The following is a 27,487-nucleotide window of genomic DNA, read 5'->3' as shown; positions in this document are numbered from 1 at the left end:
GTGCGGTTCAAATCAATGGAATGAATACAATAAACTTCGATTCCATTTATAAAACACAAATTCCATATCGTATTATGCCTTTTGGTGGGTGGTCTACAATGGTCATTTATGTACACGATATTATAGTAACCTGAATTGATAACATCAATGACTATAGTCACCCAGTTACAAATAAATAATAAACTTATCATGAAAACATAACATTAAAAAATGTATTACTCATATTTATTATTTCTATGTACCTATTGTATAGTTCTGTGACGTTATCATCTGCTATAATTAATGCCTTAAACAATCCATAGATTTGTACGGTGTAAATACCGAAACGTGTAGAGCTAATATATGTATGTTAAACCATCACTTTAAAACCAGATTTAAGTAATAAATTACATTTCATATCATTTCATTACACCTACACTAATTCACACCCCCAAAACCAATAAGAAGCATTGAAAAGACGGATTGAATAATGTCTTGCGACACGCCCACTCTCCACAAATCATTCCCCACATAAAATCCACTATACTAATTAAGGTGTGACTGTTCACGATAACAGCTCGCACTAGTGAGTACCAGATAGTATAAAAAATAGCATCAATGAAGCTCTATGGCGATAAGTGGTGACAGCGCTTCCCTATGTACACAAACACACAAATGGCTACCACTTGTATATAGAAATTATATTTTTTTTATTAGTGGACCGTAGCGGTGCGCACACACTCAACATACACTAACGGTATGCACTATCTGGACACCAGTGGAGGACGATATGATTAAGTTAGGTAGGTTAGTTCATCGCACTCGTAGTCAGTTCTTCTTAGCTGGAATGCACTCCGAATTGATGGTAGATTTTCACATATCAGCATGAGTCTGTAATAGACAATTTGATTTTGTAGCACATTAAGCAATAATCCAGCCTATGCCTGCTAGTTTTATTATATTTTGTTTATTGGTTTGCTTGTTCTTGGATTCCGTCATATTTTGATTAGAATTTAGCTCTTATTATTTGGCTGTATTAGGTATCTATTAAGCGTTAGAGGATATTACACTATCACATAAATCATGAATTGGGTTTGTCATAAGTGTTTGTAATAGATCTACATGAATAAAGATAAATTGAATTGAATTGAATCAACCTGGTTAAATGCTGGTTAATTCACCACAATTGCTATCTGACCTGACTTCCTGCTCATCATATCATCCTCCACTGGACCCGCTAACGCATAACGTCAGTGTAGGCATTATAATGCATTAAAAAATTTACTAATTTTAATGTATAAAAATTCCGGTCATGTTTTTTGTCCGCGATTACGACAACTGATTTAAATGATTTTTATATATCCCTAAGTAATATAGGTAATATATGAGTGGCTCACACGAAAAAAATCTAAAAAATACATACCTACAACCCTAAAATTTTTACCACCAACCCCTACTTTTAATAGCATTATTAATTTACATAGCAAAACAACGTTTACCGGGATAGCTAGTATGTATATATACATATATATTTATATATATCTCCAGTGAGCTAGTGTGGATATTACGCAACATTCTGAATCAGTGCTATACTTCCATAGTGAACTCTAAGAAACACTTCAATCAAGGGGATATGATTCATGGAACATGATATTCATATTACTGATATCTGTTATCAAGTATCGGTATAAGTAAAATACTATATTAATAACCATAACATTACAAGTCAAAATACATAACAACTATATATAACTATACGAGATCTTTGGACAATTCACATAGCACCATCTAGTCCCAATCTAAGCATAGGTTGCATTATGTACTAGATAACTGAAATACTTTTTTTTTAAATACATACATTATATACATAGATAACACCCAGACTGATAGGGGGGAAAAGGGATTGTTAGTAATGTGGACTCATGACCCCATTATCACAATGTACCATGTCAGATTGACCTCTGTGCGGATCCCCCTGGAAGCCATCCTCATAAATTTCTGGTGAATTTGTCACAATGGGCTAATAGACCTAACCTCATACTCATCTTATCATCCCCCACTGGCAATACTTGATACAAAGAATTGAGCAGGGAATAGAACTCATAACAAATAGCAGTAAAGTGTCATAAACTGCTCCCTCTCTGAAGTTGAAGAATTAAAATTACTACTTTTTTTAATTTACAGAGTACTAAATAAAATTAACTCTCACATTACCAAATATATGTATTAGAAGTTATTAGTGTTTTTATTACTTTTTTCATACAGTTTATCCTTGACCATGCCTCCTTTAGAGACTTTGAAATTGTATTTACTTTCCAACTCTAATTAAGATACTACACAGAAATTGGAAGTCATGCAACATGTAAGAATATATAAACATGAGCAATAGCAATGAGGTTATTGATAAGTCTACATATTTTTTTATTTTAATAATTATTTGTTAGGTACTCTAATAACATACAGATGTTTATATCTATTATCAATTATTTGCCTTTTTGCTGTACTTTTTTTTTATTTAATTGAAAAAGACTGCATGAAATACATGTATATGATATATTGAGTTTGTGAGTTAACTTATAGAATTTTTTTATAGTTGTTCAATTGTTTGAAATAATAATTGTATCAATGTTTTCTTCTGTTCTTTGAATGTCAAAGCCATTGGTGTTTTAAAATAATAAATAAAGTAATTCTTTTATACACTATCTTTATAACAATTCTATGTGAATAAACTATGAAACTAGATAAAGAGGAAGGAAACAGTGTTATCAGAATGTACTACTGCAGGAATAACTATTTTGTAACGGAAGTCAATTGCTTTATGCATTTAGTAAGTTTGTGATTTATGAAAAATTATGTATGTGTCAACATTTCCTATGACTATCGGAAATGAGATAATAATTTTGTGGTTATTTAATGGGCAAAATGTGTACCGTACAACTTATGATAGGAAACTTTATATTTATGTTATTTTTTTCCCTTTATGTTTTATTCCTAGTATATCGGTGATGAGTATGTGTACTGAGTTGTAAACTGACTATAATTAATTCTAATAAATCATTTAACACTAAAATAAATTCATTTGCTATTTAATTGAAGTTTAATTATATTATTAATTCATGTAAGAAATATATCCACTAAGAAGTATAAACTGTAATTATTTTTGTTTTGTGGTTGTATTATGTAGGTATATTTATCAGACCCTACATAAATATTTTTAAAAAGTTAAATATTGGTCTTCTTATTTATTGTATATATTATGTTCTTACTGTTATATGTTTAATAAGACTTATTGTCTGTGAAACGCTACAAATTATGTTATTGTACTCTTAGATGTATATATGTTTGTATTGATTTTTATTAGTCTAAAATAAAGAAAACAAAAAAAATACTGATACTGATGCATATATACTACTAATTTTGTTAGACAATAAAAATAGGCGTCAGTTCCTGGTCTTAAAATATCCTGGAGATAAAATAATACTCACGAGGGAGGAGGGCTGCTGCCTTCCCTTGAAAACTGTATGCCTTGCATATTGTAAGGCATACTGTTTTATATTATTGGCAGTAATGGGGATTGATGAATGTATTCATTCATAGACAGTAATGTACCATGTTAAGTAGACCACCTCCTAATAAACTTAGGCAACTTAGTTGTTGACATTTACAAATGGGGAACTGTAACATAACTTGGAAACAAATAAAGCAGTTTCCTACGGAAGGAAGAAGATGAAGAAGGAAGGAGCCTACTAACTTAAAATAAGACGAAAATTGTTTAAATATACTTTTTCTATATTATCACTACAAAATATTGTAATAAAATATAAATACAGTGAATTAATGGGAAGGATATTGTTACTAAAAACCTCGACCGGGTACGCGGGCAGGACATCTTTACATCTCCATAATTAAAAAAAAATGTGACTCATAAATTCAATACAGCTGTATCAACAATATAATAGAGAATTCATTCACTTGACATCAGGCAAAGGCCAGTAAACACGAGTACTTATCCTTTGTACGAAAGTTAGCAGCAGTATGTTTGTAAACAAAGATGCCGGCAATTTTCGGTAGATAGACTCACCAGAACTTTGATGAACCGGCTTTTCCAATTCGTCCCGATCCGGCATCGGGGGCTTCGTCCGGTTCCTAGTGGACGGCTGGCGGACATGGTGACTCTTCGACGACGCGACCGGTCCGTCCAGCATTGTCTGATCCCTTGACGTTATCAAACCCATTTTACAAAAACTTGAAAATCACTACTAACACATATTTCACCAAGTCGTCATTTTATCACAGACAACAGCACTATTATACCACTGCAATTAATAAATCAACAGATTTGCAATCACATTCTAGAGAGGCCACAGTGAAGCGATGAAAGAAAAACGAGTCCGACAGCAAGCAATCGTCCGGACGAACGACAGAATAACAATAAAAAAAATTACAAACTGAAGTTATGTGTGAACGCGCCACGCTGATGTATCAGTTAAATACAGTGAAGTTAGCTCTAAATTGTAGAAGTATGAACCAATCAAAAGTTAGCTGCGTTCAGAAATGCAATATATTGAATGAACTACACTTGCGGAATTATAATAAAAATATATTTTTAATTACCTAACGGGAGAAATAAAATAAGCAAATATACTTTAGTTTCTGTGTTTGAAAGCTTTTACACATTTAAAGTTTTGGAAATAGTACAATAACCATTAATATTAAACAACAACAACGGAATGTTATGTTGCGGTTATTGAACGTGTCGTTTAGTTCTTCGAAACCAAAGACGGGGGAAAAATAAAATATACCTACGGGCTTTAAAAATTTTACTTACTATATGTGTACACTGTACAGTAATATCTATCTTATTACACTGAATGATCTATTCATTCACATAGTCGTCCTAGGTTTAACAATTTCAAATGAGAATATTTTCATGTTTCTTATATTTTTTATAGGCGAGTTTTATTTGGCATGTCCCATTATATAGGACCAAAATGTATAATAGTAAAAGTAGGGCTGTAGAATAAATAAAATGAAACATTTTCGTAGATATATAATTTTATTAAGTGTAGGTACAAAATATAGCGGCAACGAGACCCTGATGTTATTGCCCGTATCCGATTACAATAATTATACATTACACCATTGTTAGCACCATTTTTTTTTATATTTTTTAATTTTCTAAAAACATACCATTACCTTACGATACTAATGCATAATAATAACGAAAAGTTGACGGTCTTTTAACTTTTTCTTTTACATAACTATATTTCTAAAGATTATAAGCTTTTTATTTATTGATATACCTACTGATCACACGACAGTCTATCTAAATGAACTTAACATATTCACCAACAAATTATACTTCAACCTCTATACTGTAAGAAAGTATAATTTAAAGTAAAGAGTTTGAAAGATAAATACACAAGAAAATTTGGTCCAGCTTCAACAAATGGATGATACATTTCTTTCTTGTTAATCAAATTCGAAATCTTCACGTCAGTACAGTCTTTGGTTAGGACAGAGAAGATTTAAGAAAATATATAACTTAAATTTATAATATCACAAGCATAATAAAAAACACTGAAACAGTTCATTGTAGCTAATAATTTCAGTCAAATATGGTTAGGTATATTCTTTGTATAAATAATGTAAGCATCCTTTAATATTTAATAATTTATTAATATACGATCTATTTGGTAAAATTAATTGATTTACTTAACATAATACCAGAGTGCAATAAAATAAAATTGGGTAACATGGTGTGTATTAAATTAAAGGTGTAACTAAGCAAACGTTTAAGCGAATATTAGGACCAGGTCGGGATGGCATATATAATTAGGTTAGGTAATTTGACAAAGGGTACAATGCACAAAGTACTATGCGAAGCTCGTACAGTAATGTACATTGTTAGTTTGTCCATACTACTATAATACACGTACATTTTAATACTTTAAAGGCATAATTCGCTCACCCACTTAAATTCACCTTAAACTAAATTTCTTATACCTTACTTTGCCCTCGCCCCTAATCTATCAAGATTTGCTTTACCAAGATTACGTCTTTTAAACATTCGTCGTTTTTATGAACGTAATAACATGCAAAAACTTGCTAGAAATGGACCTACATTAAATACTAAAATCTGTAAAGGCACAATAAATGAGCTTATGGCAGCTTCGTGCCTATTATACGTATAAAGGACAATATTCAATGATCCCATGTATATCTACAACACAATGAAAGTGATACACTAATAGAACATTGAAATCAAACAATCTACAAGAAATGCTTGCAACCTTTGTATAATATTACTTCTAACGTATTGCTTCCCTAGCTATTATCTACCCTTCTTGCAATGAAACTTCCGCTATATCGACAACACACGATTTGATTTGCGCTTATAATCAATACACTATTTCGAAATCAGTGCTCACTACTCGATATTTTAGTATTAATTGATGGATTATGTATTTCTTGATCGTATACTTTTGGATTCTCCAATTAATTTCAGGCATGCGAAGACAATTTGATTCGAATTATAAGTTATAGAAAATGTCTGCGTAAACATAGATGATATTCCTTCAAGGATCGTTTTCACTCCGGGTAACGATCTTATATACTCTATGTGTCTACTGACAAATACTGCACATCATGCTATTGTTGGTAGATGTATCCTTTTCGAATCATCGTGTGGTGAAAATAACAATACAATCAGTCACCACTAATTTCACTTCCAGCATGTCGAATATCTCCGAGACGAGTACTTGCGCATCAGTAATAAAAACCACAACCCGAACCGTTTGTCAAGGGTGGTCACAACATCCTCCTTCTTTAAGAAGCCATGCTCAGTAGTCGATCTATAATGACTTATCATAATAATGTAAGCCATAAAACATGTTTTATACATGTATAAATCTTAAACGCCTTACACGAACGCATGAAGTGCGTATAGAAGCGCAGCGTTATTTGGAAGTATCCACCTTTTCTAAGAGACTCATGCTGAGCAGTGGAACGACAATAGATTATCGTAGTGATATAAGCATAAAACATGTTTTATACATGTATGAATCTTAATATAAACGCTGTACACGTATTATACATGAATCGCGGTGTTATTTGGAAGAAGGGTAGTAATAGAGAACTGCGCAGCCTGGCAGCTGCCAGCGCGAGGCGTGCAGCTCGATGAGCTGCAGCAGCGTGCGGCGGATGGAGGGCGCGGCCGCCGTGTTGAGGAACGCGTCCCGCACCGCCGTCAGCAGCCGCTCCAGGTCGCCCGGCAGCTGCTGCTCCAGGTCGCGACCGATGTACGTCAGCACGAAGAACAGGTTCTCCGTCTGAAATACCAAGCCATCACTTAGGGTTCGTCATCAAAATGAGTATGATTAGTCATCTGCTTCTTCCTTATCCTAGTCATTTAGGGTCGGTGTAAATGTTTTTCCTCTTCTATTCATCCAAAACTGGATATACCAATGATTGGTTGATAAGGATAATTAACGGCCTCGGTGATTTAGCGGTTTATACCGCTTGACTTCCGATTGTCGGAAGTTCGATTCCTCGCATGGTATAAACATCTGTGTTCATGAGCACAAATGTTCACACTGTATAAATATCTTTATTTATGAGTACGATTGTTTATATCGGGTATATTACATCTACACTTAGAAAGATCTAAGTATTTATATCAGTTGTCTAGTACCCATAACACAAGCTATATTTCTAAAAGTCCATCGAAAAGGCATCAACGTCATAAGCCTCGTGCCATATTTTACTTCTATTATTCTATATATTTATTTAGTTAGCGGGGTGGATTTGAGTCGCAGATTGCTACTCACATCGCTGGCGGAGGGCACGGGCTGGCGGATGCAGTCCTCGCAGCACTTGCAGATGAGCGTGAGCAGCACCTGTCCTGGCTGCGCGGAGGCGCCGCGCCGCTGTATGGCGCGCCGCCGCAGCTGGCAGTACATCTCCAGCAGGAACGACAGGAACGCCATCAGCCGCGGCCGCCCGCCGCCCACCACGCCGCCCAGCAACTGACCATACACTCATACCATCAATTCCACAAACCACACATTTTAAAACATTACTATTGTAAACTCAACCACACGGTTACAAATTTATTAATTAAGCTTTTTATCGGACTACTCTAATGCCGTTGGCCGCAGTTGACCTTTACACCGGACGATAGACCGGCCGGACTAGTGCAAATGGCACTCCAAACCTGCGGAATGACTTATGGGGCGGCTGAAGACCAACTCCCGCCTGACGGATACGACTTTAGTCTGAGGCCACTGCTAGGGGTTCGAATCTCGGCTCAGGCCGTCGTAATATCAATCCGCATTTGAATTGGACGGGGAATCGATCGAGGGGAAAATTAATGAAGCGTTCAATTTTTATGGCCTTGTAATACAGTATTTGACCTTGAAATAGAACAGCTTATTTCAGGTTAAGTTTACTGTTCTTATTGTATTTTTGTATGATAAATTTGACCTAGATTATTTTTTTTTAATATATTGTTCCCGGGAAAGCTGTAAAACAAAAGTTGTTCGATACCATGGTTACTTACATATCTTTGCGGCTTAGTATACCCTTTTCGACTAATCATGTACATTAAAAATCGACAAGACGATATTTACAGGAATATATAGTTTAGGTACATATGTAAATATATTGTATTCCAGTCATTGCAATTCTTGTCTCTGGAAAATTCTAGCTCATATTCACTATCCTCTCAGCCTAATATTTCCTACACTGCAGGTCTGGTTGACAATTAAATTTGAGTAAATATAAATATTACTTTCATTTGAATTCTTCTAGCTAAATCGCTATTTTATGCCACTTCAGTTCATTATTCTGTTTCATTATATCAACTCTCAGAACTCTTTCATCGACATACTACTTTAAAATTGATACTAGTTGTGCTTCGAACAAGCTATTGGTTAAAGTCAAAGAGTTAAAAACATCTTATAAGTGTCTGTTCGCTTATGTCTTTTAAATTACGGAACGGATTTTAATGCAGTTTTCAGAAATGGATACAGTGATTCTATGTATAATAATGAGTGTTTATATGAATAATACATGCGTATTATACTATAGAACATGCCGAGAAATAGCAGTGAAAATCGAAGTCATCGTCATTAGAGTTCACAACATACACTGTTTCATCTTTATCCATTGTTATTTCTTAAGACTCGTGACAAATTAATTTCTGAAACACTACAGTACAAAGGTATGTTCTTTACCTTTTCCCTGTCGTGGTACCACTGTTGGCAAGTGTTGAGCAGAGACTCGAGGAAGGTCTCGGTCTGCTCCCGCTCCACCACCGCGATGCAGCGGCGGGCTGCCGGCAACGCGTACCGCGGAGACTCCACCGCGCGAGACACAAGGTGTCCTACGGCATCCATCAGGGTCCGAGCGCATACAGCGTTCGGATCTGAAAATCATATCAAATCAAAATGGCATCTCGTTTTTTTATTTAATATTTTAAAATATATATTTTCATTAGGTTGAGAAATTTCGCTTCATACAAAGCGATCATATGATCGTTTTAAGATTACCTTTATTTATCGGGAGAACGGTTTCCAAATTTTACGATTTCGATTACTGAGTTTTAGACTGGTGTACATCCACTTTTTATACACATCTTTTTAAAATATACTGTAATATTCGATCTGTAAATTTGACTCACCTTCAAGAGCCTTGTCTATACACTCTTGTATCTCTGGTGGAAAATTGCCCAAGTCGCCCGCATCCGCAGCCAGACCCAAGGCCGCCATGCCACTAGCCAGGGCGTCTGCCGAGGTCAAAGATTTGGACCTTTTGAGCCCTGGAGTGAACGACTGTGGCCGGATGCTCTTGCCATTGCCATTGGTCAGGGAGGACGGAGGAGATTTCTTCTTTTCAGGCATACCCTGCTGTGGTTGTAATTTAAAATGCACACGTGGACCCACCTGCAGACAACAAATGGAGAATAATTAAGAATACAATGTCAAGATAGTTTTAAAAGCTCCTATTTAATCCTAATAAGAGTATGCAATCATTATAATAATACGTGAAGCAACAACTTTGTAATAATATTAATAATAAACTCTTTATTGTGCACATAGAATACAATAAGAAAAACAGTAAATAATAAAAAATTACAAAAAGCGGTCTTACCGCTATAGGCAATTTCTTACAGAATTTGTACCCCTTTTACGAAAATTACACGGACGGAGGATAATGAAATTTCGCACACTTATGGTTTATATGAGAAAGAGTGCAGAATGCTAATTTAAATTTTTTAGTTATGTATTAAAATCTATTAAATCAATAAATAAACATTACACACACTATTATTGTCTTAGACACCAACACGCAAAGTAGTATCTATAGTCATTGACAATAGGTTCTATTGTCAATGACTATAGATACTACTTTGCGATACTATTTTAATAATGTATAAACTAATAATTTCAATAACTTAAGATACAATACGGGATGATGATCTTGCTAACAATGGACACCAGTGAAGGTTAAAGTACAAGCATAAATTCAAGCTAAGAAGGCTCATTATGAAGAATTCACACCAGTAATTAGCTAGTATAGTTTTTAAAATCGACCTAATAGGTTACATTTTTAATGGATGATGAAATGTTGCTCCCGTTTGCGCTAACTGTATAGGTAGGTACACTGCCAGACCATTAGTAGAAGATGGTTTATAATGTATGGTGAAGTCACTCAGGTGAGTTAGTGATGCGTAAGTAAAACTTATTTTTACATTAAGAATAGAATATAATTTTATTGACTCGTTTTGAATAAATGACAAAAACAATATTCAATATAATAATAATAATTCAATAATTTACACGCATTAAAAAACAGTCAATGTTGACCACAACTCAAATGCTGGAAACTGTTACAGCGCTGATTTTCAATGTATTTATTTTCTACATTCATTTATTTTGACTCTGTCATTGAGTAACAAACGAGCATTATTCGCTTTAGAACGTTTTAATTAATATATTTCAGTTAGCCATTCATTGTATAGAATTCGCCATAAAATAACTATGTGACTTCGAAGGAGGTTCCTTTGGAAATCGCTTGGTTAGCAATGGGGCCAACCCCTGTTATTGAGTGGAAAGCGATTGATAGTAATGTGAATTAATGACCTCATTGCTAGCAATGTCTTATGCCATGTTACATTTGATTGTCCTCCAGGCGATTCCCCCTGGAAACCATAGTGATATATTCCTAGTGAATTTGCCACGATGTGTTAACTGACCTGACCTCATGCTCATCTTATCACCATCCACTAGTGCCCGTCAGCGTAAATCGTTGCAGCTGGCGGGAGCGCCATTCCATTATCATCCATTAATAAAAAATCTACGTAATTTTAATACCCTTTCCCCGACAAGTGAGATATGATAAGTAGAGGAGATGTGTTTCTATATTGAAGTAATGCGTCATAAATATCTACATATATACAAATCAATCGTTTAGTTAAGTTAAGTTAACACATAAGGAAACTGAAGGTCATAAGTCATAATGTAAAATCGAAACATCCACGGTCTATTTTTAATCGATGACTTATTGTTTCACTGAGCAAATTTATAACATACATGAATTTGAGAACAAGAGAATATATTATGCGGTTATGTCAATATACCATCTATACCGTGTCTATATTATAACCACAGATAAAATATATTATGTTTGGTAAAGTGAATATTTTGCTTGGTTACTTAGCGTCGGCGTTTGAAACATATTTCAGATGTACCTATGTTACAAAAAATTTAAACATGTTGTAATTATTAGTACTAAGTGTTTGAAATACGCGCCTAATAAATAAAAATTATAAGTTTGTACATTACTAATGTTCTGTTGTCATAGACAAATGATTCTTTTCTCAATTTGACCACAGAGTCTAACAATAAACAAAAGAGTATATGCACATGTGAGTGATATAAATTTATATATTAAAGAACACATGTTACAATAAGGCGGCCTTATTGCTGGAAGCAATCTTTTCAAGGCAAGGATTACCTTGCATTAAAAATATTGCCTTTAGTTTTCTTAAATTTTTAATTAAGTACAAAGGTAAAGATGTTATGATGAAGGAAAATAATCTAATATATGAAATACTCGTGTACAGGTTTCGTGCTCCTCCGAAACGGCTTGACCAATTTTGGTGAAATTTTATATGTATATTCTGTAAATCTGAAAATAAGTTTATAACTAATATTTATACCCCTAAGTGTTAAGGGTGGCTCACCTCAATTTTTTTTCATATTTAGACAAAAAAATATATTTTTTTTTTATTAGGTGGCATTAAAATACATACAATCCTAAATTTTCATCCTTCTATCACCAATTTCTTAATAGTGATATAAATTTTTATGGTAAAACAACGTTTGCCGGGTCAGCTAGTAATAAGTATGACATTAATCAAAATGTATGTATTATTAGTTGTGTTGACTTACAGATGCATGTTGTACATTGCCGTCTGTGCTTCCGAGCAGAGTCTGTGACGGCAGCACGGGCCGGTAGTGCGGCGGCACCTGTGCGTGCAGCACCGCAGACCGCGAATGCTGCAGGCCCATGCTGGCGTACCCAAGGCCCATTGCCGACCTGCAATTTTATAATATAAAATTATAAGCTAATTTTATAAATATGTATTATCATTACATTGTACAAAATAAAGTCGCTGTCGCTCCGTCCGTCCCTATGTATGCTTAAATCTTTAAAACTACGCAATGGATTTTGAAGGGGTTTTTTAATAGATAGAGTGATTCAAGAGGAAGGTTTATATGTATAATACATGTACACCCGTGCGAAGCCGGGGCAAGTAATAGCTAGTATATTTATAAATATATATAATTTATGTAACATAGTAATAATAGTATGTTTTATTACTATGTTTTATAGATCATAGTGATCGTAAATTTAATTTAATTTGACAGCTTCGGTGATATGATTCCAATCCTGTAATTAGAGCTATAACTAGTACTGAAAAGTTATTTTCGTAAATATTTGTATATTGGTGAAACCAAGAAGCGAACTCTGACTACGGATACACAGCTACGTGTATATAATTGCATCCAAGAGTTCCAAAGTGGAATGGACATTCTAGGATTAAACAAGTTGAAAAGAGGTGCCATAATGTGTACATTTAAAGGTTTTGTAATTCTACACACTTCAAGATTCTTTATGCAATATTTATCTATCGTATCTAGCAACATTATCAAGGAACTCTCATCAACATCAGTAGGTACATATATCCACTGCTATTGTGAATAATCTATTAGACTATGAAATTAAATTCAATTAAATGGTATTTATTCGTAGACGCTAGAACACTATGCTTAGATACATATTATTCAATAACAGGTAGATGTAAAAAAACATAGTATAGGAAATGATGAGGCAGACATGTCCATACAAATGTGTTGGAATAAAATAAATAAATTAGCATTAGTATGCTTCATGCAACACTACCAATGAAATCTCTCTCACCAAATTTAGAATAGAATAGAATTTATAGACTCATTTAAGACCTACAACAATAATGAAATAAAACAAAATAATGAAATAAAAATACCAACAATTTACATACACACACAGGCACACAGTCAACCACAAGTCGCATAAGGCTCGAAACATGGTTTCTAGCGTAGATATTCTAATCACAATTAAAAAAACTTATCTTAATTCAATAACACTGTACATGTCGTAGGCAAATGACTTGGTTGGATATATATTACTAGTGGTCTCCCAACAATTCAACATTCAGTAACACTATAGACAAATAATAATATTAATCTATTCTCAATATGATCACAGACTTTAACAATACATATATAATATAAAATAATAATACAAGAGAGTCAGATAAAAACACTCATACTCATGAATACAAATGTTTGCACCGTGCGTGAAATCAAACCCGCGTCCACCGAAAGTAAAGCAATGTGCTAAGGCCGTCATACTTATAACTTTGTTACGGTTGAACACAAGCGAGACTATTCGACAACGATTATTTAATATATTCACTAACTGAATACAATGGCGTGCATGTCTATCATAATCATAAATATTCTTTAAATAGGACAGTAATGCGTCTCACATACTCGGCCCGTTATGGAGCGCACTCCTGCGCAATGAGCGCCCATCTATTTCATTGGCGAATTATGTATATTTGTTCTGCCGTAACAGATTATTTTGATTACTATCCTGGTATTGGAGTTATATCTTTCCTGTATGACCCGACATAGGATAGTCAGGCTCTTCTAGTAGTTACAATTAGAGTCTAAGCGATACTATGCCCCAAAAATGATTCTTCATACAGAATTAATAATTTTTTTCGAGCCGAGTACTAATACAAAAATCTGAAGACCTGTAGATACATTTCCCCGATATCCCTTCTGAATCCTATATACTGTATACGATAATCTTAATTTCACCAGACTCAATTGCCAACTCCAGCCTCGTAAATAAGTCGTTTTAGAAAAGCGTTAAGAATTTAATACCCAGAAAATAAAATACTTCCCCGCTACTATATGTGAGTGATAAGTGTAGTAGAGAGAATATTCTTTAGTACAATAAACATAATTGAAGTATTTTTATATCGTCGTTACTAATTTTTTTAATCTACCGATCATTCTCAAGCTGTCTCATCACACGAAGAAAATGACGCCTGCGTCTTTTGCGCACGCAGGTTGCGTGTTGTTATTATAATTAATTTAGTTGTAACTTGACATTTTAAAGTTGAAATGTGTGAATACAAACTACCAACTAACACTAATTCATTAGAGTCAAAATACTAAATACACAACCAACTAGTTGATTAACTAAATAGTAAAGTAAAGTGATTAGATCAGACCAGTCCCCACAAGCAACATTCGTTCACAAGTATGACGGATGAGCCAGTCATCCCTGCTTGAATAAGTGCCTAATTATACAAATTGTAGGGCTATACCGCCGTCGTGGAAGTGCTAAATAAACGTCACTTAACGCTTCCTTGCCGACTAACGCACAGACTGTAGGACAAGTGTATTAAACTACAAATGCCTTGCTCCGTATGAAAATACACAAAAACTATCAGTGCCTTCACTCCAGTCCCTTATCCTACAAAAGTCCCATCTCCATATTTCTGTATCCTTTTCTGATGATGAATTTCCTTTATACACAAAAGACAACACACAGTAACAGTTCAAATGAGTGTCTAGCACATTTTAGGACACTTTAGTTTTCTAAATAGAGGACTGAAGATCTGTACATCTAAATATTATATTAGTAATTGGACAATCAATTTGAAAGTAGTGTGTTCTATATTAATTATATCCTAAAATATTTTTAAGCCTACAACATTTATGAAATAGCTGAATAATATTTAATTAAACAATCAGTACGTACATAATTTTAGCAAAACGAAAGTAGAACATTTAGATAACTTTATTTGAGTGTGACATGTAGTATTTTTATCTAAAGATACTGTAATGTTATATTTAATCGAAATTCTCACCAAAATATTTAATATAATTAGTGACTATAACATATTACATTTATTGAAGTAAAGTGCACAACACACACATTTGAACTTTGAACAATTTCATATGCACTTCAAAATAGACTCGCAATTGCAAAAAAACCATGACTTAGTGAATCAGTCAGAAATATAAATTAACAATAATAACTTCGTTAAAGTATATTTCCAAACGATTCTTCAAACAAAAATAATCCGAGAGACGTCGGTGGCTCGCCTCCGAGCTAAATACACAAATCATAGGCATGCCAAGTGTTGCGTTTACTACAACGTCGACAGTTGACAATAGATCTGACAACCCCATCTGCGGTAATAGCCGTTTCATCCGCGTAAAATTTATAGCCTATGTGTTATTCTGATATATATGCTATATTACTGCAAAGTATCAACAAAATTTGTTCAGAAGTTTTAAATATAGAGTAACAATCATCGATCCATCCATACTTACAACTTTCTCGTTTATAATATTAGTAAGATGATTAATCAATATGTTTTAAATGTCATAACTAGCGTTTTCCCGGGACATCCCATATTTTAGGCTTAGTTTAACATGTCCCGGTGGTAACTGGTGCTAACTCTGTCCCGTATTCGAATCGTGCTCCGTTTTATATTATTAAATCGATCGATCTACGCTAGAGAAAAATACTCACGCACGCTACGAAAGTTGCGCTGTTGTGCGTTCCCCTAATTTAATAAAAAGCGAGTTGATGACCGTTTTTAATTATAGTATTAATTTTTATAAATATGTTAAAACCAATAACAATATGTTGAAACGGACTTGCTCATCATAAAAATATATAAAAAAATAAAGAATGTCACTATATAATTTTGATTTTATTTGTCCCGGGTAAAAAACCAAATTCCCGTAATATTTTGCCTATTTAAATGTTTACCCCTTACAGGCTGAATAAAACTGGATACTCTAGTCATAACGCTTACTAATCTTCATGACTGCGACTTACACGCCGTACAACTTGATAAAAATTCAATCCTCTACGAATTCTTTCTAAACATTCTATCGAACTGAGAAACTAGCAACAAGACACCAAAATAGTGACGGTTCGTTTAGCGTAAAAAATAGTATAGCAAATGCTTTAAATTCATTCTCTAATGTACTCACATGTCAATCAGGAAGTAATTGATTTACGATTATAAGATGGAGTGCCAATAAATAAAGGTAATAGACATTGAGCGATTCATATGGTAGAAGTAAAAATAAAACCTGAGTGGCAACAGTGCTGGGTGGGTAAATATTTGTCAAGGTTGTTAGTTAGATTGCGCGGTACAGACTTCTAGCCTGCAAACAGTGATATCGGCTTAGATTAAAACAAAAAAGGACAAGAAGCGACATATGCTTACATATGTTAAAATATAACAAAAGTATATAAAAGAAAATTATTAAAAATCTTTGCAATATGAGCTTAACGCTAAGCATCTAAACTGTGTTCTGATGAAAGCGTGAGAGAGATGATTGGATCTCAATCCAATTACCAAGTAAGGAGAGGCCGAAAACCATACTTTTCAGGAATTGTACTACGAGTGAGGTATCATGATTGTTATCTTTACATATAAAATGAAGTCTCTTCCGCTGTTTGTTCGCAAATCTTTTAAACTACGCAACCAATTTTAATGTTTTGATCGATAGATAGAGTAATTCAAGAGGAAATTTTATACGTATAATACATACCTACTATACATCTATGCTAAGCCTGTACGGGTAGCTGGTAATATGTAAAGCCATAATATTCTATCAGGACCTCATCTGTTTAGAAGCTGTCTTAAAAGTGTCATAATTACCCATTACATACAAATGATCCTCTATTACGTGAAATCGATGTCAATAGACTTAAATTCAAAAATTATAGAAAATATATTAATTTTATCCGTTTAGAACTCTATTTTCTTTGTATGGATCAGAATATACTTAGAAATTAACAAAGGCATGACGTTATATGAGTAGGCAGGTAATCTGCAATGTCGTCTTAACACGTGGTCCATTCAACTCATTGTCTAAGGATGTGCATCCTTAAAAATAAAGTATATTGTTGTTTTGGTTCATGATCCAGTTTAACTCAGCTTTCAGTGTTAGCATACGTCATTTATTGGGTAGGCGGACCTGCTGTCTGGTGTTCACTGCTATAACTCTATAGCATGTAATCACCACGGTTCCCTGAAAACATTCCTGTGTGTACATCTACATCGCTAAAGTGATTATGTACATTTTGGGTATTTAGAAAAAAGTAACGACTATGTAATTTGTAAAAAAGTAAATAATGACTGCCAGTAGTTAAATTTTGCGTTGAATTGGGTAGAATGAAAGTGATAACCAACCGGGTTTCATGGTATAACTACCATGATACCTCTTAATGAACATGACATTTCTAATAACCACTATTAATACATTAGTTGCACCTTTCGAGGTCTAAGCTGTTAGAGTTATGCTTCTCATATCTTAATAAACACTCCAATGAAAATAACATCTTAGTACTGAAATACCACAATAGAAGTACATCAAATTTTTGTTTCTAAGGGGTTATTATTATGATAGAGTTAGGGCACAAGAATAAGAACGTAAAAGATTCTTAGAAATAATAAAATTAAAGTCCTCAGCCGCAATACGAACAGGTTCTTAGGGTACGTGAAAGAATCTTATTTATTTCGCCACTAGTACTTTCTTTGAATATACTTGTAAATATACTGCTGCCTGTATAAAGTAAAACATTTTATGTTTATACGTGATTTATATTGCAGGTACTATATACTACAGCAAAGATTTGTCTGATAAGATGATCTGTTGCTAATTTAGCAAAACAAGTATTCCTCTATAGTATATTTCCTCATAGTTATTTAGTATATACTATTGTAGATAAATGGAATTTAGCTATGCAATTATTATTTTGTGAAGATAATTTGTACAGTATAAATTATTTACTGATGTAAACGCGATAAGTATTGGAATCACTATCGTATACGACATTACAATACTAACTGCTATTCCAATTACTACTAATTAAATTACAAGGAATCAACGGTAACATTTGCACCTACATATACCGACATCATATCCATATCCAGTATCCTGTAGGTACAAAGGTTGATTTTGATGTCAGAAAGGCCGGTAGATTTCGGATTCCAAATGGTGTCAATGCAAAAACAAAGTTTGTTTATTCAACAGTTTAATCAATTTTTATGAAATTTGTAATATGGCTAGCGTTTAAGTTGAAATAACTGAAGCTACTCCTTTCCATAAATAATATTTGCTCATATTTTTCTCAGATACAGAACCTTCCAAATTTTATCAGGTCAATCATTTCTCAACTATTCGGGCTGAAAGCGCTCCCAGTTGTCGAAAAGTGATGTATTGGGCCTCACTCTTTGACCGTGCAAAGACCGTGATCAAAGATTTTGCACGTTTGCAAGAAACAGTTTGCTCCCTACACAATTCAAAATATACCTTCTGTTTAATATTCTATGACAAACTGACAAAGGTAAAGAGCCAGACTCGATCGATGAAGATAAATCAATGAAAAGACAGAAGTTACAAGGTTATTTACTTATTCAGAATTTTGTTGTCTTGTAATATGTTAATTTTAGGCAATGAATTTGACGACAAACCTGTGGATATAATTGCTGTAATTAGTGAAAACAGAATATTTCAGCTGGATGAACACATTGTTTCGAATGGCTAAATAAACTCGACTAATGCGACCTTGGGCCCGTCATGCAGCATTGTTAATATGACAACATTGTATTCAATAAAGTTCAATAGACATACGTACAAAGTGGGGACATTTATGATTATGATAGACTCGTTTATCAATGCATTGGTAACCCATCACTTTAGTAACTAGTAAATGCGAGGTGGGGATAGCTAGAAAACTTCCAGAAATGTGTAACTTTAGTCAATGTCTAAATACATGGAGTAAGAATGCTCCTACCCCAATTCTGAATTAATAGAAGTTTCAAATCTAACTTTAGGTTGCTTCCAAATTACAGGAAATACACTTCAGCATCGATAAACGAATTAAAATTTAAGAATTGACATGCCTCTTGTAAAAGCCATATTTAAAAAGTACCCTAACTATAGCCATTAAATAAAATTGAAAAAAGTCGACAGTGTTTTCGCTAAGCTGTTAGAGTAGTACAGAAACTCGGTAGAGGTCATGAATTTGGTTTCCTACTAGGCCAATTATAATTCATCGTGGTTGAAACTAGTATTCAATTATTATATTTTGACTACGAGTATACTTCAATCGAGTAGTTAGGTTAGGGATAACAAAAATATTTATTAATAAAAGATATGAAAGTGAATAGACATGCTCTTATATACGAAACTCACATGTCTGAAGTGGAGAATCTCCCACGGACCATTTTGACAAACAAACACAAGGTAACTTGTTCAGATTAAAATACACTATATAGTTAATTCTCCACTACTAGTGATATCACAGTTGTCATGTTACTGCTATATTGTATTTAGATAAAATAAAGTTGTTTGTTAAGGCTTCAATAAAATTTATCAGCGTTTTACAGAGCGTGCCTCAAATCCTAGTGCAAACTTGGCAATGTTGCGGACAAATTACGTTTCATTTTGTTCATAGCATCGGAAATTTATTAATAGAATCCAATATCCGCCAAACATCCCGGTGCTTCTGGGTGAACAACCACGGGTACGTAAACGTTGGTCAGCAGAATTCCTCGCACTGGGGAGATGAGATTCTCTCTTAAAAACACCGAGTTGCAACGACTCGGTTTCGTTCGATAGCGTTCGCGTTTTAATTTCGTTGTTTGGCCGCGCTCATGTCGGGAACTGCGTGCGTCTCCCGCCGCGTGCGCGGACTGCGCGGGGCGTCGCGTCGCGCGTCGTACGTCCGCGTCGTTTAGTTCGGCCCGTTTTGGCGCGCGCGGGCGTGTTCACGTCACCGAAGCCAAGTACAAAGTGATAACAAAAACTATACAATTGATACTACTCTACATCTACGCATCTTCTCTGCCTACGCGACGGAAGTGTCACCGTTTGCCCGCATTATATCCGTGATTTTTGTTTTGCCTCTAATCCATTGGAATCATGCCAACAGCGACGTCTGTTGCAGTTACGTTACTACTACCTATCGCTTTTGATGAGAAACAAACTTCTGTCCTGTCGCAAGGTCGAATGAGTCTTGTGATATAAAAAATAGTGGCGCAATGGCGGATATTTTTCTTACTAGACAACAGGAAAGACACTCAAAATGCTTTATCTGTCAGTCCTGAAATTGGTAAATGCATGCGTAGATGCAGTAAAAAGTTCATTGCTCATTACTGCAGAGCACAAAGTCAAGGTTCTAAAGCTATTTCTGGACAGGGGAGCATGCCAACGATGACGACCGGTGACGAGGCATGGGCACAGCCATTGATTGACGAGATTACATCATTTAATATTTAGATGTCTGAAAATAACCCAGCAAATTGATGTTATGGAGATTTACCTTATTTATCACATTTAGATGCATCATACTTATTTAATGCTAACAACCCACATCACAACTTTACATAGGTATATCACATCACACATTATTGTGGATCTCTTTAAATTAAACGGCAAATTTTGCTCCATGATTTTTTTTGTGTATGATAATGGAATGGTGCACCTGCCTGCGCTAACGGTTTACGCTGGCGGAGCACCAGTGGAGGATGATAGGATGAGCATGAGGTCAGGTTAGATAGCCCATCGTGATAAATTTACCAGAATTTATCATGATGGTCTTCAGGGGGAACCGCGTGGAGGTTGACCTAACATGGTACATTGCTGGCAATGGGAGTTACTAGTTCCCATTACTAATAATCTCCTTCCCCCATATAGGACCGTAGGGGGAAAGGAGATTGTAAGTAATAGGGACTAGAACCCCATTGCTAGCAATGTATGGTACATTGTCAGGTCGACCTCTACACAGTACGCACTGGAAACCGAGTGATATCATCCGTACCAATGATTTCATCAATATGGGCTAACTGACCTGTCATCATGTTCATACTAACATCCTCACTGGTGCCTCGCCCGCACATACATTAAGCACAGGCAAGTGCACCATTATATTGGCATCCATTAAAAAAGTATAGGACTGCATAGGAGGATTTCTTTCTATTACAAATAACAAATCAAATCCAACTTAGATACTGGTATAACGACATTCCAATTAAAATGTTTGTAATTTGTCTCTATATCCAGACATTTTTGCTTTAGATTCTCGGGTTATTGTTCAATCATTCAAACTCTGGAAAACTACTGACATCTGACGCAACAAATTCGATTGATCGCTATCTTATTCATATCTCAACTCATATGTTGGAAGAGACAACAAAGGCATCGGTTTAAAGTTGACTAAATTTATTACTAGCCGCCGCACAAATATGTCTTGTAAGTCCTCCTTTGTCATTTACATACGGTACATTAATGCTTATATTAATTTTAAATATTCAATGTAAGTTTGAGAATTCTTCCTAAAGATGAATTATCCTACCTTACCCCTTTCAGATATAGACAAGAAAAAATATACAGAAGTTTGTGCCTTTTTTATGACTATATAAAATATATAGAGTTAATGAACAAGTACTTTCCTACAAATGTATCCCCCACTGGGGCCGGGGTGGTTGCCTTGAGGGAGGCAGCCCCCCAATCCAATGGCCCTGGAGATGTGCGCGTGTACCCACACGCCTCCACAATGGAGTAGGGCGAAATAAGTCGCCCTAACCGTAAACGAGATGGGGGCTGCCCTAGAACATCTACATGGCGGGCCGTCGCCGTCGGAGCTGGGGTCAAAATGCACATGCGAATCCCCTGGCTCCGGCATAGGCGCTCGTAGGTACACCGTGTGGTTTTTGGTGAGTACAAATCTCACAATCCGCCCCCGCCCTCCCTCTGGCGAGGTGACGGTATTTGAAGATTTTCCACACGTTAAAAAAAATGGATATGTATAAATGCAAAGCACATTAAGTCATACGAATAGTACAGTCACGTGATCATTTTGATATGTTATAAATCCTGGATATGTAACGGTCATGTTGTGGTCACATCGGTTTTCTTCCGACGGTAGCGGGTTCGAATCCTCGCACGATGCAATCATTTACATTGGTCTGGGTGTTTTCATTATGTTTGTAGTGTGTACTTATGCAAGTAACATACGTATTTAAGTATTTGAATCTGTTATCAAGTACTTATGACACAAGCTCTGCTTAGATTGGGACTAGATGGCGCTGTGTGTATTGTCCTGGATTATTGCCGTCGCCTAAATACAAGTACATGAACATCACTACGCCATCACGTTATCACGTGACACCTGTGCTACCAGTCATACGTTGTTACTCTAGAAGACTAAGATACCATGCCTCTTATCTTGTAATTTTAATTCCTAGTTTCACCCAACAACCGAAACAGATTACAAAGCAAATTGCTTGACAGCAGAAATAGGTGAGGTTGAAGTACCAGTGTAGACAACTAACTTTCTTGGTAATTATACCTCGGGCATTATTAGATCATCATCTGCTTCTTCCTTATCCCATTTATTTGTGGTCGGCGTAATAAGTTTTTCTCTTCCATTCATCCCTATTCGCAGTCACAGTCCATCCATCACTTTTTCGGCCTTCCTCTGCCCTTATAACCATACACATTCATATGTAACACCTTCCTTAAAATATTATCTTCATTCCAACGCATTACATGCCCTACCATGATAGATGATTACCCTTCAACTTACTCGGGCAGTATTAGATATGATTTATAAATGATTGAAAATGACTTACCTATTGTGAAGGTCGACAGGCTTAGCCATAGTGAACTCTTTTTGCGTGGACATTGAGTTTGTTTGTGGTTGTCGCTGTGTGGGTGTGGTAGCTGCCGTCCCCTGCCGTGGTCACCACGCCGTCTGTTCGGACACCTGGTGGTCAACGGTGGTCGTCAAGAGAAGAGGAGATAGGAAAGAGCGAAGAATGTTAGTTTGAACGGAAAGGGTGAAATTGGTACTGAATATCCGGTATACAATGGCAGTGCTTGGTTGATAATTTAACAGCTCCGGTTTTTTTCACACGAAAATATCTATACTAATGTCTTAATGGTAATGTAATCTAGTCTAGACATTATATTACAGTTTAGTTAAGTTCTCACCACTAAGGCCGCCTTATTGTAATTATTTGTGTTCTTTAATATATTGTTTATGTCTTTACTAACACATACAAATAACGTTTATTCTATCTTAAGTGTTTTTAAAACTAATTGACTATGTCTCTGATTACCCTATCTGTGATAGCAGTCATGGCGATATGAATGTGCTTACATTTGAGTAGATTACTTAAACTACTATCTAAAAACATTAAATCACGTGACACCAACTAAGTAAGCCCTTTGAACTATAGTCTATAAATTTAAAAGACATATCTATTTCAAGCATCTCTTTGATGACTCATTTCACATCTAAACTGATTTTATTTGTGAAAACATGAAAACATCTTGAACTATTTCTAAATATGATTGTATATATAGCTTTGGTTTTTCTAAAATAAATAAATAAACTAGGCCTTCTCTCTCCACTGTACTGGCTAATCCCAGTGTGGCGTTTTATATAAACTGCACGTAAACTTTCGAAGTAATAACCAATATATAAAAACATCAAGTAATCCTTAAAAACCAATATGATTATAAACAAAAAGAATTATACAAAGAAATCCGTTCAGTTTTGACGAACATTCCACATCATTCACAAAAGTGAACAGATTAATAAAAAATTGCTCATCTTTTTTTTAATTCGGATGAAAATTATTGTGATTGATTCCAATATGCTACATATCTAGTTTTTAGTAAGTCATTCGATTTATCATCACTTCGTAAAGAGAACAATCGCGTGCCGTTGTGATGTTGAAAAACTTTCTTAGCATAATGTGAGCAGAATTATTGAGTCTTTATTTTGTGATAATTAGTAGGAATCCACGACGTCTGTAGATCACATATAATTAACTATTGCATTAGAAAGAGCGTGTGTGTTGCCTGAAATAGAACAATATATTTCGACTCTACTTTTTTAAATTATTTTATTCGACTCAGGATAGCTCATACAGCGCCATCTAATCTCAAACCTGTGCCAAACTAAAGAGATCAAAGATTCATAGTAACCGTGGATACTATACAACTTTTTTTTGTAAATATATTCATCATAGTACTTAACATTTTTTTGTAAATTTATACATCAATACATTTCTATTTAATACGAGGATGGAACCTGCGACTATCGGCAGTGTAAGGTAGAATGATAATCCGCTATATCATGAAGGCCGTCTAATAATAATTAAAGATAGTAAACACTGACTGAATATTATTGCCATAGCAAACAGCACACCTATTATTTAAACCATAACAGTTTTGTATCGAAATTATTAAGTAATCTTTTGTAAACGAATTTATCTGATAAATGTCTTCATTATTTCTAAAATAAATATTTATTAGAACGTTTGAATACGGTTCTATAATTCTGCTACTCTACAAAATTGTGGACAAAGAAAATTTACGCGATACAAACGAAAGTACCTGAAGTTTCAGTTACTGGTTGCGCTGTTGTCACGGTCGGTTCAGAAACCGGTGTCACGGACGAGGACGAAACGGATACCGATACCGGAGTTGTAACTACAGGCGAGACGGTCGCAACGGGCGCGACTGCCACTGGTTGACTTAACGACTGCTTCACAATACACCTCGACATTGTACTTCCATTCACAATAGCACAAATTACATACAATAAAACCGGCAACGAATTGACAAACACAATCTGCCGCAACAAACATGAGACTGTCGACTCGTTCCAAATATGAAGTTTTGTTTATTTTTAATTTTGGCGCCACTTTTGCGGATGACGCTTGCCAACCAAGCACTTCCACATGCGGTACAGATAATATAAATGTGGATTATTTTATTTTTTTATTTATTAGTAGATATTTTAGTATGGAAACACTGACCTGGGGGTCTATAAATTCGAGGGTAGGTTTCCCTTTGCGTTAGTTAGAATCATACTCCGCCGTTTCCCATTCGAAAACTGCAACAAAAAATAAAAATTCTGTCGATATAGTTATACAATATTCACCTAGATTTGTATTTTGTCACGATTTATTTTCAGCAGCTTACACTATGATGAGTCGATATGAATCCTAATTCTCGTAACATCATCGACTAATATTACTGACTGACTAAAGCTTTATATAATGTAATAAAAATATATTTGAATGAAAAAGATTAAGTTATGACAGAGAAAAAATGTCTAAATATACACAAGCGGCGGCGATTTAATAAATATGTACCTATGTATTTTTTAGGTTATTCGTCAAAAACCTAGGTGTGTGCCTTGTTAGCGATGATGATGTAAATTGTTACCTAGCGTCAAAATTGACTAAGAGTCAATGTCTACAATGCAAGACTGTACAACTATAGGTATACGCGAAAAAATAAATTATGAAATATGTGAGTAAACATAATAATTCTATAACTCAATGTAAATTCAATAAAATCTGAACGTAGTAATCATTGTCTGTGATTTCATATATTCTTTACATGAGGATTATTTTGCAATTAATTTCAGTCGTTTTCACCAAGAACAACTAGCGCTGGATTTCTTTTTTTTCCAAACATTCGTCCATATCTTTTTTCTATGATAGAACAGGCAAAGATCCTTAGAACGTACAGCTTAGTCTACCTTTTTTCTTGGTTGGCTTGGACAAGTACCCACCATAATCATAGGTAACCCTACCCGTAACAGCATTAATAAAACTCTGTATTGAAAAGTTACGTCGTATAAACCAAACCTCTTGATCTATGAATACATTGATTTCGAAAGGGACAGTGGATCGCAGACTAGACGTGGGCGCGAGTAGAGTTGCATATTGTGATAGGTACCTACTTACACCTACGTGTAATTATAATGATATACTGTTATAGGTTATTAGAGAATATTATATTATTTTAATTACTAATATTGCATCATTATCTCTACATGGTAATAATAACTCTTTACCGTTACATTGCCAGGATAACGGTCTTCTTTACATAGTATAAAACAAAGTTGCCGCTGCTCTCTGTTCGCTTATATCTTGTAATGCAATTTTCAGCAATAGATAGAGTGATTCAAGAGGAAGGTTTCTATGTATAATATGAATGACATAGTATAAGAACAAGCCGAGAAATTCAAAGTTAGCTTCTTAGAAAAGAATCTAAACACGCTTATAAACATAGTTGCGATATCGGAGCAATAGAAGAGTCCATTTTTTTACGATATAGACGACTTTATCATTTCCTTAAATAAAGTGGTTCCACTTGTTTGCCATTTCTATAAGAAAATATGTAATATATGTAGGTACGGTTGTATTTATAAGTGATGTATCTATGGTACCTACATGAATTACAAAACTTTTTTTTATTCTTTAAGAAGTAATATTACTTACCTGATTATGATGCATATTGTGATGCGACTGTGGCCGTATGAAGCTACGTTCTCTCATGATGACGCCAGGTGATGCGAAGTCCTGCATCCTATAGCTCCTCTGCAGTTCGTTACCTACACCTATTTGAGTCTGCATCTTGGTTTATTTTAAATACTTTTTTTAAATAAGTTTATACGTCCAAAATTTTGAATCTATCAATATTTATTTTCGGCCAGTATTTATGAATCGATATTCTCTTCTTTGGTCAATAATGCACTCTGGCATATGTTATTTTTTTAATATATTATATATTTTTTGAAGAATGTCAAACTGCTTAGTTATTTAGTTCAAGTAATCACTAAAAACTACAAGATTGAATTAACAAATAAATACACTAGATGAATGACTAGTATTACAGTAACTTTTACACAATGTCACGCTTATATTTTTTTGTTATATTTTATTATTTTTTAGTTCAAATATTTACAAATTTGAATACGTACAAATATAGAAAACTATCAAAAATGGGTGATAAATTTTAAAATGCGTAGTAAACAA

The 27,487-nt window shown here is 34.6% G+C and overlaps 1 pseudogene; it reads right to left on the bottom strand.

Moving 5' to 3' along the window:
• Positions 1–7,025: 7,025 nt before the first annotated feature.
• On the bottom strand, positions 7,026–27,102 carry LOC131848954 (uncharacterized; annotated as a pseudogene).
• Positions 27,103–27,487: the final 385 nt, after the last annotated feature.

The sequence above is a fragment of the Achroia grisella genome, unplaced genomic scaffold (genome assembly GCF_030625045.1).
Source record: "Achroia grisella isolate CSIRO2021 unplaced genomic scaffold, CSIRO_AGI_Agris_v1 utg6051, whole genome shotgun sequence".
NCBI lineage: Eukaryota > Metazoa > Arthropoda > Insecta > Lepidoptera > Pyralidae > Achroia > Achroia grisella.
This window is presented reverse-complemented; position numbering and strand designations above follow the sequence as displayed.